At 47.7% G+C, this 13,436-nt stretch overlaps 1 long non-coding RNA gene and 1 other non-coding gene across 4 annotated transcripts; both read left to right on the top strand.

Annotated features, from left to right (window-relative positions):
* The first annotated feature begins 4,453 nt into the window (after nucleotides 1–4,453).
* LOC143442570 (uncharacterized) lies at nucleotides 4,454–12,024 on the top strand. 3 transcript variants are annotated; one of them, XR_013110813.1, is made up of 4 exons: nucleotides 4,454–5,202; nucleotides 7,408–7,443; nucleotides 7,977–8,019; nucleotides 9,060–12,024. It is a non-coding gene; the product is annotated as an uncharacterized LOC143442570 (long non-coding RNA). The 3 variants fall into 3 exon arrangements; XR_013110812.1 differs by lacking the exon at nucleotides 4,454–5,202 and adding an exon at nucleotides 6,168–7,154; XR_013110814.1 differs by lacking the exon at nucleotides 4,454–5,202 and having other exon boundaries at nucleotides 6,168–7,443; nucleotides 7,977–8,044.
* On the top strand, nucleotides 7,496–7,566 carry LOC117712218 (small nucleolar RNA SNORD93). The gene has a single exon (XR_004607276.1). It is a non-coding gene; the product is annotated as a small nucleolar RNA SNORD93 (small nucleolar RNA).
* Nucleotides 12,025–13,436: the final 1,412 nt, after the last annotated feature.

Raw genomic sequence — 13,436 nt, 5'->3', positions numbered from 1 at the left:
CTCAACTGTGTTTCCCTTATGATTCTGGCTTTTCTCCAGGGTTGATTGATACCTGTCATCTGGTGAAAGGGAGTTGCAGTTTCCCTGAGCCCAGCATGAAGCTTGTTTACTAAAAACCCTTTTTAATGTTAATAGTGTTAGCATTCTGTCTAAAACTCTACCCTACAGTTGTTTGGTGACAGCCAGGTATGCTCCTCCCCATAGTACCTCTCTTTAAAGAGAGATGGAATATGTTCTATGGGTGTGGGGGGAGGTGTCAGGGAAGGGGATGTTCAGCAGGCTCATGCCTCATGCTGAGACAGCTCTTCCTAATGAGAAACCCACCACAAGACAATATAGTATAGACTATAGTTTATTCAGGACATGAGGAGGGGAGTTAAGAGGGTAGTAGAGGCAGAGAGAGGCAGAGAGAGGCAGAGAGTAGAGAAGCAGAGGCTGGGCATGAGCATGTGGAGAGAGAGGGGGGAAGGGAAGAGCCCAAGAGGGCAAGAGAAAGAGAGCAAGAGAGCAAAAGATCAAAACAGAAGAAGGGGCAAGCAGGGACCTCTATAGTGGGTCAGGCCTACCTGGCTGTTGCCAGGTAACTGTGGGGAGGAGCACACCTGGCTGTTGCCACGAAACTGGGGTGGAGTTTAGACAGAATGCTAAGAAATAGCTGGGATATTCTTCCTCTTGTGGGTCAGATTGATACCTCAACTGCACCTTGAGTAATGGGCTATGAAAGCTGTTCACCTTGATTACAGGAAGAAGAAGGCAAGGGCTGTGAGGAAAGCTCAGGTAAGGTCTGGAGCCAGGTTCTGGTAAGTGCAGGATCATTGCTCTCAGAGGGGAGGAGCAGGCAGCTGAACAGCCAGAGCTAGAATGGTGGGCTCTCCCCCAGGGTTGGTTGGGGTGAGATTCTTCTTTGAGGACAGAAACAAATGCTAATGGGGTGCAAACCACTCCTGAGATGTGGAAAAGATCTGACCCTGGTCCGGAAGTACATTTTAACCTTGAGGCATGGTAAGACTCACTGGCCTATCAAGGCTTCCAGGCAGACCTGCCAATCAGACAAAGAGGCGGGTTCTTCCGGGTGCCAGTCTGCAAGTTCACTGTGCCTGTGCAGTCTTAAGTGACTCTCTGTGTCCTGCTCTCTGCTCTGCTGTTGGGTATTGTGTGGAGACCTCAGGGAAGCTCTGAAATCAAGTCATGGTGAGCACAGGATCACTGCCCACAATGGGTAGGGGCATGTTGCGGCCCGAGCTGCCCCACACTTGGGCGTCAAAAATGTTGAGAATTGCTCTACCCCACGTTTGGGGGCCAAAATGTCTCAGACCGTTCTGTCAATGTTGGGACCTGCACTGCCAAAAGCCTTGGGGGCTAAACTGTTAGAGCCCACACTGCCCCAAGCTGCTCAGGTCTGCGGGTCAGGGTTCAGCAAGAGAGAGAGTGAGGACAGACTCGAGGAATGGAGACCAGACAGAGTGTGATTCAATTCTGTTTATTCTTCAGTCTCTCTTCTTTTCCAAGTCCCAAGTCTTGAGTTCCTAGTCCCTAGTTCCTAGTCCCTAATGCCGCCAAGTTCCAAGTTTCTTCTTCCAAGTGCTAAGTGGCTAATGCCTAATTCTAAGTTCTTCTTCCAAGTGCCAAGCTTCTTTCCAAGCTCCCTTCCAAATGCCCTTTCCAAGTTGTACTCTCTGACCTAACTCCTAGCTCTAAGTTGTACTCTCTGAAGTGTCTGATTCTCTGATACTCCAAATTGTTCTGTCTGCCTCTCGCCTTTTATATGTCTCACTTCTAAGCCTCGCCTCTAAGTCACGCCTTTAATCATGCCCTTAGGTCTTGTCTCTAAATCTGATCTCTAGGTCACACGCTTAAGTCACACACCTTTAAGTCTCACACACCCAAGGGAAAATCCTGGGTATCTAAAGCAAGATGTTATCAGAGTGTGCTCAGCTGTTGAGGGTAATGCAATCAAGTCTCTGGTCAGGGTATATGGCTCAAGATGGCTGCAAGGACGATAGCCGCCTTCTGTCGGCTCCCCACAGGGACAGACCGACCCTGACCCTAACACAGTGCCAAACACTGCCAATGCCCTGAGATTCCTGCTGTACACATATGTAGTAGTTTGAATATGCTTGGCCAGGGAGTGGCACTATTAGGAGGCGTGGCCTTGTTGGAGGAAGTGTGTATTACTTTGGGGGTGGGCTTTGAGTCCCTCCTCCTAGCTGCCTAGAAAACAGTCTGCTCCTGGCTTCCTTTGGATGAAGATGTAGAACTCTCAGCTCCTCCTGCACATTCCTGCCTGGAAGCTGCTATGTTCCTGCCTTGATGATAATGGACTGAACCTCTGAACCTGTAAGCCAGCCCCAAATAAATGTTGTCCTAATAAAAGTTGCCTTGGCCATGGCATCTCTTCATTGCAATGGGAACCCCAAGGAAACATAATACACTGAGTAAGTGAAGGTCAAGCCCCACCAAGAGAGGATATTTGAGGGGTGAGGGTGTTACCTCTGTGGTAGAAAGCATACCTTGCCAGATCAAGGCCCTGAAAAATAAAACATTGCTGCGTCCTAGGATATGAGTAGTCAGTTACATGTAGCACAGTGGTTGTCAATCTGGGGTCTCAATCCCTTTGAGGGATAGGAGACATCCCGCTTGTCAGACATTTATACTACGAATCATAATACCAGCAAAATACAGTTATGAAGTAGCAAGAAAATAATTCTATGGTTGAGGGTCACCACACATGAGGAACTGTATTAGAGGGTTGCAGCATTAGGAAGGTTGAGAACCACTGCCTTAGCATATAAATGACAGAGTATTCCTTGGTGACATTTCTTCTTTTGTCAGGTGAGCAAGATCTTGCTACACAACTAGGTTGGCCTTGATCCTCAGACTGCCCAGCCTCTTCCTGAGTGCTGAGTTGTAGGCCCCCAAACACAGTGTCATCTTCCTTTATTCAGATCTACTTCAGGCTCTGGGCAGAATTCTTGGCTCTCACTAAAGAAGAAAGTTCTTCTCCAATGCTCACTGTCCCCTCAGGACAAGTCTGCTTCTGATATGCCCTCAGGTTCAGTTCTGCTTCCAAAAGTAAGATCTTGGTTTGAATGAGGAATGTCTCTCATAGTCTCAGGCATTGGACTGCTTGGTGCCCACTCAGTGGCACTATTTGGGGAGGCCTAGGAGGAATGATCTTGGAGGAAGTTGGCTCTAGAGATGGACTTGTGTGGTTCCTAAATCTATCTCTCTGCTTTGTGCTTCCAGTTCAAGGTGTGAGCTCTCAGCTTCCTGTTCCTCCTGCCCTGCCTTCACTCCTCCACCATGGACTCAGGAACTGTAAGCCCACAAAGCTCGTCTATAAGTAATCTTGGCCACGGTGATTTTCACACAATGGGAAAATAACCCATACACACCTCCAACCACCAGTCATAGTATTTGACACAAAAAATGAATTCCATCCTTCTAACTCAAATGGTCTCAACTCCATTTAGAACACCTCAAGTTTCAAAATTTCTGGGAGAAATTTTGGGTAAAAGAAAATATTTATAAAAGTAGGGCAGAGGGCCCCAGTGTGGCATCGCAGTGTTTCTTTGGCTTGTAGATCACCCTAGAGGAAGCATGGAATCACGTGGGCTCCTGCCTCTTACTCTAACTCCTCCCCTTGGTTTTCCCTCTGGAGAATTCCTGCTTTAGAACAGAATGTAAGCTCTTCGGGTGATGGGAACATTGGTTTGCCTTATGAGTTTATAAATGTCTAGCAAAAAAGTCCCTAAACTCGGGCATTCATGACTAAGATGTTCACCATGGTGTTCTCACCACCTCAGTAATTCAACAGTCATCTACTGAGGTAGCTGCAAGTGCACATAGCATGAACAGCAGAGGGCAGGGAGAGGAAGGTCCTTGGGAGGACTCAACGCCTTCCTGTCAGTCATTATGTTAGTTTCCTGGGCTGCCTTATCAAAGTCCTTAGTGGCTTCCACAAAAACACCAGCTCAGCGCTGGCGGTCAGAAGTCCAAAATCAAGGTATCAGTTGGACCACCTCTGAAACTCACTGACAGGAATCCTTCCTGTGTCTTCCAATACAGTGGTCACAGTCCTGGGCATTCCTGGGCATGTAGTCGCATCTTTCCCTACTCCTTTGTGACTCGTTTTTGGTTTCTGTCTTCCCGTGTTAGAAGGACAGTCCCTTTTAGCAAACAGCACCCACCCCACAGGGCGGTGGCTTGTGCTTTTAATCCAGTACTGGGGAGGCAGAGGCAATTGGATCCATGAGTTCAAGCCCAGCCTGGTCTAAGATGAAGCGCCAGGACAGCCAGGACTACATGGAGAGACACCGACTGGGGACTGAGTTGAGGTAGGGGGAAACAAACAAAAATAAAACGAAACAAAATCAAACAAACAAAACATAACAACAACAACAACAAAACCCAAGGAACCCCACCCCCACCCCCAAATATCCAATCCTGATTGTGTCAGGCACAGATGCCTCCTGGGTCACAGAAGGGCTTCCAGGACAAGATATTTACAGATCTTGGCCAGCACTGGAAGTTCATAGCCAGTGATGCGATTTCTAGGCATGGGGTCTTCTCCTTGCACCAGCCCCTCTTAAGAGTGCTCACATCTCCATGATGTTACAGTTTCCCTAAGAGGATCAAATTCCTTTACATATGGGTCTTCAAATGAAAATAAGCACAAAAGGATGTGGAATAGTACCAAATTCAATATATGACTAAGAAGCACGGGGAGAAGAAATAGAAATGCCCACCCTGCGGTGGTACCAGATGCTCCTCTAACCTTCAGGGAGGTGACAGAATCTGCAGTCAGGGCAGTGAGTGGGACTGCTGCCCTGGGGTAGGGGCAGGCTGGGAGGCTCTGGTGCCGCCAGGGGGCGCGCGAGGGCCGGTGCTGGAGTCAGGCGGGAACCCGGGAAGGGCAAAAGGAGCGCGGGGCCTCTCTGGTTGGCTGAGTCCGGGTGCTCAACGTCCGGTCCGTTTTAAAGTCCGTCCCGCCCTGGCGCCCTGCCTTACCGCCGCGACGCGCTCCTGCTAAGCGCTGTCGCCTTGCCGGTTGCAAGATCCCACTACGTGGCCTCTGAGGTTCCCACGACGCTCGCCCGGCGCGGTGCGCGTCCCTTCGGTGTGGGACAGGCGATCGGCCTCGCGCAGCGCAGATCTGTTCTCTCGGGTGGAGGCGCGGCGTTCGACGGCCCCGGGTCCTGGGTTCGCTGGGGGATCCCGCCCGCCCAGTAGTTCGGTGACAGGGACATTGCCTATTTAGGAAGCGAATGAGATCAGAGATCGGAAAGTAGCAGGAAACAGGATAATTTCAGTGTTAGCAAGGATTTCGCCCTCGCAGCCGTGTCCTCGCCGCACATGTCCTTCAAGTGCCGCTAGGCACAGAGGCTGGGCTCTTTGTTTTGTGCTTTTTAAAATGTTTTGAGGGCGTCGTCCGAGAGCAGGGAGCTCTGCCCACAGGGGCTGCGTTATCCTTCCTCTGACACAGACCCGGCCTGTCTGGATTTTTGCCCTGGTAGAAAATCTGAGCATCTGGGCACTTGTGCAATGCCTAATCTCCGTGCTCCATATTGTTGCGACATTTCTCTCTCTTGAGAGTTCCTAAAACCGCGCTTAAGTTTGTTTTGTTTTGTTTTTTTCTTTTTTTTTTTTTATTGGATATTTTATTTACATTTCAGATGTCATCCCCTTTCCCCTTTCCCCATTTCCCCTCCCTAGAAAACCCTTATCCCATGCCCCCTTTTCCTTCTTGCTTTTATACATTTTTAAAAAAATGTTAATCAAAGGCTTTATAAGTTTGGTAATGCTCAATCAGAAGTGTAACCCAATACCCAACCTAGATATATCAACTATCTTTGACTGGTGGAGACACCTGAACATCTGCCTGCCTTTCTCTCTCTCTCTCTCTCTCTCTCTCTCTCTCTCTCTCTCTCTCTCTCTCTCTCTCTCTCCACCTAGCTTCTCCTCTCCTTCATCTTCTCCTCTCCTTACTCCATCTCTTCCTCTCTGTACTCCTTCCCCCTTAGCTCCTCCTACATATCACCCTTCCTGTTAAAATAAAACTTTTCTCTCAAAATACAATTAGAGCATAATTATGCCTATTTGTACCAGTGAGGTACAAGATAGTCCTAATACCCAGTCCATCATTTTGTTGACTAACCAGAACCCCTGTCATCTCTCCTAACTAAAACACTTAGTTTTGAACCTGGCTTTTTTTTTTTTCTTGGCTTTAGAATGAATGTCAGCTGAAAACCATCCACTCAGATCTTTTCTCTCAAAGTAAATAGCCAGGATTGGCTTTGAGACCACAGGTCTTCAACCCCGTCAGAAATCCAGAATGACTGAGTTAACTGAAATTATGGGAAGCACAAAGCATCAGGCTTAGGTTTCTAATGAGCACCCAGGAGTCCTGCCTGTTCACTACTGCGTTAACATTGTGAAGATCTGAAATTAGATGTGAGAAAGCTAAGGAAAGTGCCACTTTGTAGTTTTCTATTGATTTGCAAGCTCTGAAATTGCGGTGTATAGGCTGAATGAGACATCAATTTAAAAAGCATTTATTAAATTACTGAAGCAGGTTTTCGTGCTGTCCAAGGAAATCTTTCTGCCCTAGTACCCAAGTGTTGGGCTCTATGGGCATGTATGCCAGATAACGGCCATTTTAGAGGGAACTTAGTGTTGTGGCCTCTAGTAAAACCACCACCTCATGTGCTCTGCCTAGTACTGCAAGAAGGGAACATGCAAGTGGGTGATACGTTTTGTTTCTGTTGGGGGTTATGTTTCTATTGAGACATTTGTTTTGAGGGAAGTCTGAGAGCATGAACCACTGTCTAACTGAGGACTGTGGATGCAGCAAGTTTTAGGGTTAGGACTTCCTTTTTCAGTCTCAGCAAACAAGTTTAGTGCTGCTTCTGGCTTTGAAATCAATGAAAATGGTTTAACTTGCCCTAAAGAAATAGTGTAGAGGGCTGGAGAGATGGCTCAGGTTACGAGCACTGGCTGCTCATGCTGCGTTCAACAAGCAGCCACATGGTGCTGCGTTCAACAAGCAGCCACATGGTGGCTCCTATAAGGATCTATAGTGAGATCTGGTGCCCCCTTCTGGCCTGCAGACAGAATACTGGATACATAATGAAATCTTTCAAAGAAAAACTGTGGTTAGTAATTTTGTTTCTAAACAGTAAGAGTCTATGCTTCTGGGGTGGATTTAGTCAGAAGGATGGCCCAGGGGGAATGAAATGGACACCCAGCTGTCAGAAGTGTGAGGGTCGGAGCTCTGCAGGGATGAATGCTAGTCAGAGGCAGGATTTCATCAGATTCAGTTAGTAACCACCAGAAAGGTCCTTTGTGTAAAGAGCTCTGGCCAGGTACTTGTAACATGGCTGACTTTTTGTTTTTTCTTTTGAGCAGATGCGGTGCTGTGTCCAGGATGCTGATGAAGTTAAGGTGTGTTTGATGGAAAATTTGACTTGTTAGGCATGATTCCAGGAACAATTCTTGGTGAAGGATGAGAACTCTAACCTGACTGGATACATTGCCATAATGGGTTAAAGGACTTACCTGAGGCCAACAGAACAGGCAGGAATTCAGTGCAATCACCTCACATCTTTTTAAATTAGATGAGGGCTGTGGGGAACATAGTGAGAGGACCTAGCAGTGTCAAGCCTGGACCTTTGATTCTGGGGCCTGGTGGGAACAACCAACTCTCTAGAGTTATTCTTAGACCTTCATGTGTGTGCTAGCACACCTTTGTGCACACACAAAATAATAAATGGGAGCGTTGGTAAATGAATTACTACTTAGAGAAAGATATGGCATTGCATTTAAAATTGTCTTAAAACATTTCTGAGTAGATGTACCCAGTGTACTGGTTAGTACATTAAAGATTCTGCAAAAGACCAGTTAATGCCAACATCAGTGCTGTTTTATTTATTATCTAGTGGTTATGGGTCTGATCACCTGTGCTGTTTCTTCTGCAGCTCTGGACTTTGAGGTGAAATGGTCTGACTTCTGGAAGAGAAGGTGTGCAGCTGTGCATAGAATCAAGGTTTCAGGTTTCTTTGTCTTCTTTATAGCAGGAACAGATGAATTTGAGGCGGTCCCATTACATATGAGACTGTGAGAATTGTGCGCCCATAGAACTAAGTTCCACTTAGTTTTCTATGTGTCCGCTCTAGCCTGAAATTTGCCGCCATATTAATACAAGAAATCTTTTTGAAAATTTTAGTTTTATCTATAAAACTTTTCTATGTTTTGCCTGCATGTCTGTACCATGTGCATGCAGTGCCCATGGAGGCCAGAAGAGGGCATCAAATCCCCCTGGGATTGGAGTTAGAGTTGTGAACTGCCATGTGGGTGCTAGAAATTGAACCTAACTCCAAGAAGAGCAACCAGCCAGGGCTCTTAATTGCTAAGTTCTAAACTTTGGCAACTTAGAATTGTCCACCACGCGGTTGAGAGATCTAGTGTCCCCAGGAGAGTGAGGTGCATGACAGGATCCACTTGGTGTCCTGACTCAGTACTTGCTATGTGTACTCTTAATAGATGTAGCTGGAATGACCAGACAACCTTTGTGATTTAAACTACCAGGTAGATACCTCATTATGTTCAAATGCCCCATAGAGAAATGAAGCAGGTTGAAGTTAATGTTTCCAGTCATCAGTCCAGCCTGAGCTATGCAGTGGTGGTGCACAGTTTTAATCCTGGCAGAGGCAGGTGGATTTCTGAGTTTGAGGCCAGCCTGGCCTACAGAGCAAATTCCAGAAGAGCTAAGGCTACTCAAAGACACCAAAATACTCCAGCCTGATCCCGTGAGGCACAGACCTCTCCTGAAGGCTCAGGCTTGGGCCTACTCAGCTCCATAGACAAAAAGGTTATGTTGTAATAATGTCAGTTTGGCTGTCAGAATCATGCGATCGGCAGTCTGCTAGTCCAGCTGATAAGTTAGAAGGGCCCTGCCCCCGCAGCATCTTCTCTCTTGTCCTTGTTCCTCCCCTCTCCCCTGACTTGAGCTATGTAAGCTAGTCCTGCTGGTTCAACAATTGAGCTGTTCTCCGAAACAGCCTCCTCAGGCATCCATACCTGCTGAACCCCCGTCCAAGACCTTGCTCCTCATTTCCTCTGTATCCTGATACCACCAGTGTGTAACAACTGATTGGGATCCAGTGAGTCACATCTGCCGGTGAAACAGGAACTCTCTGACAATTGAAAGAGGGTGAGTACTCCCCTCCCCAAGACACATCAGCATCGTAACTCACCCTGACCTGAGGATTGTCTGGTTCTTTCTCCTTTACCTTCCATCTGCGCTGTCTCCCTGATCATCTGACCCCAACAGTCCTTTGGGCATTTGCAAAAATCACCTCTCTAAATCTCTCTGAAAGAACCCGGTAGCACAAGGACTAGCTGCAAGGATCCCCTCGGTGGGGCCTTCCTTTGTCTTTGCAATCCTTGCCAATAACTATTGGCCATAGATATGAAGGACTGTTTTTTCTCTAGTCCCCTATAACCCAAAGACTGTCAATGTTTTGCCTTTTCAACAGTCCCCCAAATTAACAACTCTAGGCGAGCCTCCCGATTTGAATGGAGAGTCCTCCCACAGGGGTGCCAACATCCCCATTATATACCAGGAATTGGTCGCTACCACCATGAAACTATTTAGAAAAGAAAATACACATTATTATATGGATGATATCTTGGCCTGGGGAGATCAAAAAACTTCACCATGATCTCAAAGATTTACTGATCTCCTCTCTAGCAAAATAGGATTCAGAGTAGCCCTGAATAAGATATAACTCATCACCTCTGTAGGACAAGTGGAATTGTCAGAAGGTTGAATGGATTCAGAAACCCTGGTAACTCATAACTGAGAACGGCAGCCATTTCTTCTACTCCTGACCCTGTTTCTGTCCTGGAGCATGTGACCACGGCACCCCACATGAGGACTGTGACTAGTCACTGAGCACAGGGTTCTCTATGCTACTGAGGTATCTAGAGGCCCTTAGGGTTTAGCCAATAAGCTTCCCTTCCCAGGACATTCCTTCCTGCAAAAGGTATTTATTCTCTGGTCCCTCCCTGAGTAAGTGGTATGCATCCATTTTCCACTGCCAATAAACAGTTTGAACAAGGAAGGACTGTCTCTTATCAAGAACTGCTGTGGGAGAAGGCTTTGTCATATGGAGCCACAGAAGGCCCCGCTGCACTCCAGGACTCTGCACCAGATTCTCCACCTCTCAGCTAAGCTGGAGTCTCCACCCCCACTCTCCTCTTGCTCCTCAGCCTGAGAGCTCAACTCTGTTCCCACCTTCCTGTGACCTAGCAGCATGTCCAGTAGTCTGGGAGCCTCCTGGCCCTGAGCATGTCCTCAGCCTGGGGGCCTCCTCCGTTCTTTGCTCCTCCACAGTTTGACTGGACACCTGAGAGTCTGGACTCCAGCTTCGACCTCCTACATCTCAGACTGTTTTCCTACTTCACTTGAGACCCTCATGCGATGGCAGCACAGGGTGAATGGAGTCCAGCAGGCAAGTTTCACCTGCCCAGCAGCATAACCACACCACAGCAGGAGGTGCCCTGCTGTGAAAGGAGCCTGCCAAGCAAAGGCAATAGATGAAATCTTACTGCTGAGAATTAAAAGGAAAACACACACACACACACACACACACACACACACACACACACACACACACCTTAAACCGTTAACCCAAAAATTTTCAGATTTTTTCATTTAAATGCTTGTTCTTCTCCCTAACAGGAACACCTGAAACAATGTTCATGCCTTTTAACTCAAAGTTTTTATGCTTCTCCCTAACAGGAACACCTAAAATTGTCTTAAAATTTCTTTTAAACTTCCAAAATCATATTTAATTTATTCTCACAGGTCAAACCAACTACGTTAATAACCGTTATTTCATCCTTAACCAGTCCCCTTTTATGGACAAGCTGTTCCTGCCTATCCCAGATTCATAATTAACATATTTTCTTCTTCAGCCATCCAAAGCAGATAAATCCTCAGCTTTTCCCTCTGCTTTCCTTAATTCAACACAGTTAATTCCCCCACGTAAAGGATTCCCCCCAGGACTGAATTCCTCAAACACCCTTGCCTTTTTTCTAGGATATTACAACAGACCATGATGTGCTCCTGAGGAAATTGTTACAGGCTTAACATATACTACCCACCCTATGCAGACAGCCCCCGGCTGGGTTTCTGCTCCCCTGTTGTGATCACTCTACAGGTTTATCTCTGCAAAAGGGAAAAAGACAGTGCTGCCACCACAGCCAGGAGACCCAGACAGAGACCTACCTGACATCTACTTGGACCTGCTTGGGGCAATGCTGCCTTTGTCCAGACATATCATCTAACTGAAGACTTCTGAGACAAGCAGAAGCTGACAGTCTTGGGTCCTTCCAGTGACAGATAAACTCTCTTGCCAGAGCCTAATGGCTACCGAACCTGGGGAAACTTTCATGATGTCTATCTGTATAGATGTAGTTTAAAACCAATGTTAATACCTTCACAAACTCTATACAAATTCACTCTCAGTTTTAATCCACTGAATATTTGATTCAGTAACCCCTTGTCTTCCCAGCTCCCACCCCTCGTTACCCCTGTAGCTTACCTGTTTTATTTTGATGCTTACCACACCTGACCCAAAATTTTCACTACAGGTAACATAAGAGACAGTCGCCCCAATGATGCCTCTCCTTTATAGAAGAGAAAAGGTGTTGTGGAGCAGTGGACAGTGCCAGGAAACTTGGTGGGGTAGGGTTGAGTACGTTGGAAGCCCCAGAACCTCTGAGGGCGGTAGGAGCTTCACCTGCCCCCACCAGGCCCCTGTCACGGGACCACACTCCCTACCTAAGGTATCCCAGGTCAGAGTTCTCCACCCTAATGAGGCATCTATAGGCCCTGAGGGTTTAGCCAATAAGCATCCCTTCCCTGACATTTCTTCCTGCAAAATGTACTTAATCTTTGGTCCACTCTGAGCATATGGCATGCACCCATTTTCCATGACGAACAATCAATAAACAGTTTAGAACCAAGGCCTTGTCTCTTTCATCAAGAACCACATGGGAACATGGAGGAGGGCTTTGTTTACAGAGCTGCACCATCTAATCCTCCTGGCAGAAGACCCCTCTATGTTCCCGGACTCACCACCACTGAGTCAAGCCAGAGTTCCCCTACCCCGGGCCCCAGGTTCCTCTGTTCACTGACCCGAATCCGTTCCCAACTCCTTGTGACCCAGCAAAGTCAGCATGTCCAAGAGTTTGTGAGCTCCAGCCCCGGGTACATCCTGAGCCCACAGGGCTTCTTTGTTCTCAGCTCTTCTGCTTTCCAGCGGCAACTGGACACCTGGAAGTCGGGACCCCAACTTCAGCCTCCCACATCTTAGGCTGTGTTTCTCATCCCCTGAGCAGTGTATCAGCGCTTCGCTAGACAGTACCAGGGTGGCACAGGGTAAATGCAGTCTAGCACTCCACATTGTGCGTGCCCAGGAGCGTTACCACACTCTATGGGAGGCGGAACACAAAGTCCCTGAATTAGTGTTGGGAATAGGCAAGCCTGGCACCCCAGTGGCAGAGAGGATGGAATGTAGCCTAGCGCCTTTCCATTTTGTCTGCTCAAACAGCGTTCACACACCCCAGCGGTGAGGCAGAATGCGGACTCATGCCTCCATCACCCTGAGAACAGCCATCTTCTTAACCTCAGTCCACCCTCATAGCCAGTTCTAGTATTCCTCCAGATGCTGATGGCTCCGGCCATGGCTGCCTATCCCTACAGAACTTCTACAGCCTCTTTCTGATCCTGGTAGTCATTCCATCGTACTCATGGCCATCAGAACCCTGTCCCCTGTTTCTGCTCTCCTCACCCTCATGGACTGGTGACCGATGACCTGCGAGGAAAGGGAGACCCACACTTGTAAGACCCACCTCCGGGCCCTACAACTTCCGAGTATGTGGATGAAGTATTTTCCAGCACCCCTGGCCTGGCCAGTGGTATTTGTCCACACAAACCTCTATCTGTGTAATGTCACGTGGTTTGGGTGAGATTACAGAGTCAGCTTCCTCCCAATAAGAACCCATCCAGCAAGCACCTGGGATTCTTGAGCTGCCTCTCCATGCAAACAGGCATTGGTACCCTAAGCTGTAACCAATGACACCCTAGAAATACCTGCTGCTGTCCCCAAAACTATATAGCCCTTGATTCACCCTGAATAAAGTTGGGCTGCCTCTGAAACTGATCCCAGAGATAAGTCTGTCATCTCCATAGTACTCACGGGCTGTGGAAAACCCCGTTTGTTGACTCTGACCCTTTGATCCTCAGGGGCTGGTGGCCAATAACCCTGGGGAGAAGAGCAAACCACAAGCCATGAGTCTGTTATTTCAGGTATTCGCCAGTCAATGTTCACCTCACCCGGGCTAAGTCACTTAGTTGGTACCACTAT

The sequence above is a fragment of the Arvicanthis niloticus genome, chromosome 6, assembly GCF_011762505.2.
Source record: "Arvicanthis niloticus isolate mArvNil1 chromosome 6, mArvNil1.pat.X, whole genome shotgun sequence".
In the NCBI taxonomy this organism is placed as follows: Eukaryota; Metazoa; Chordata; class Mammalia; order Rodentia; family Muridae; genus Arvicanthis; species Arvicanthis niloticus.
The sequence above is the reverse complement of the archived record's forward strand: the minus strand, read 5'-3'. Positions and strand labels throughout refer to the sequence as shown.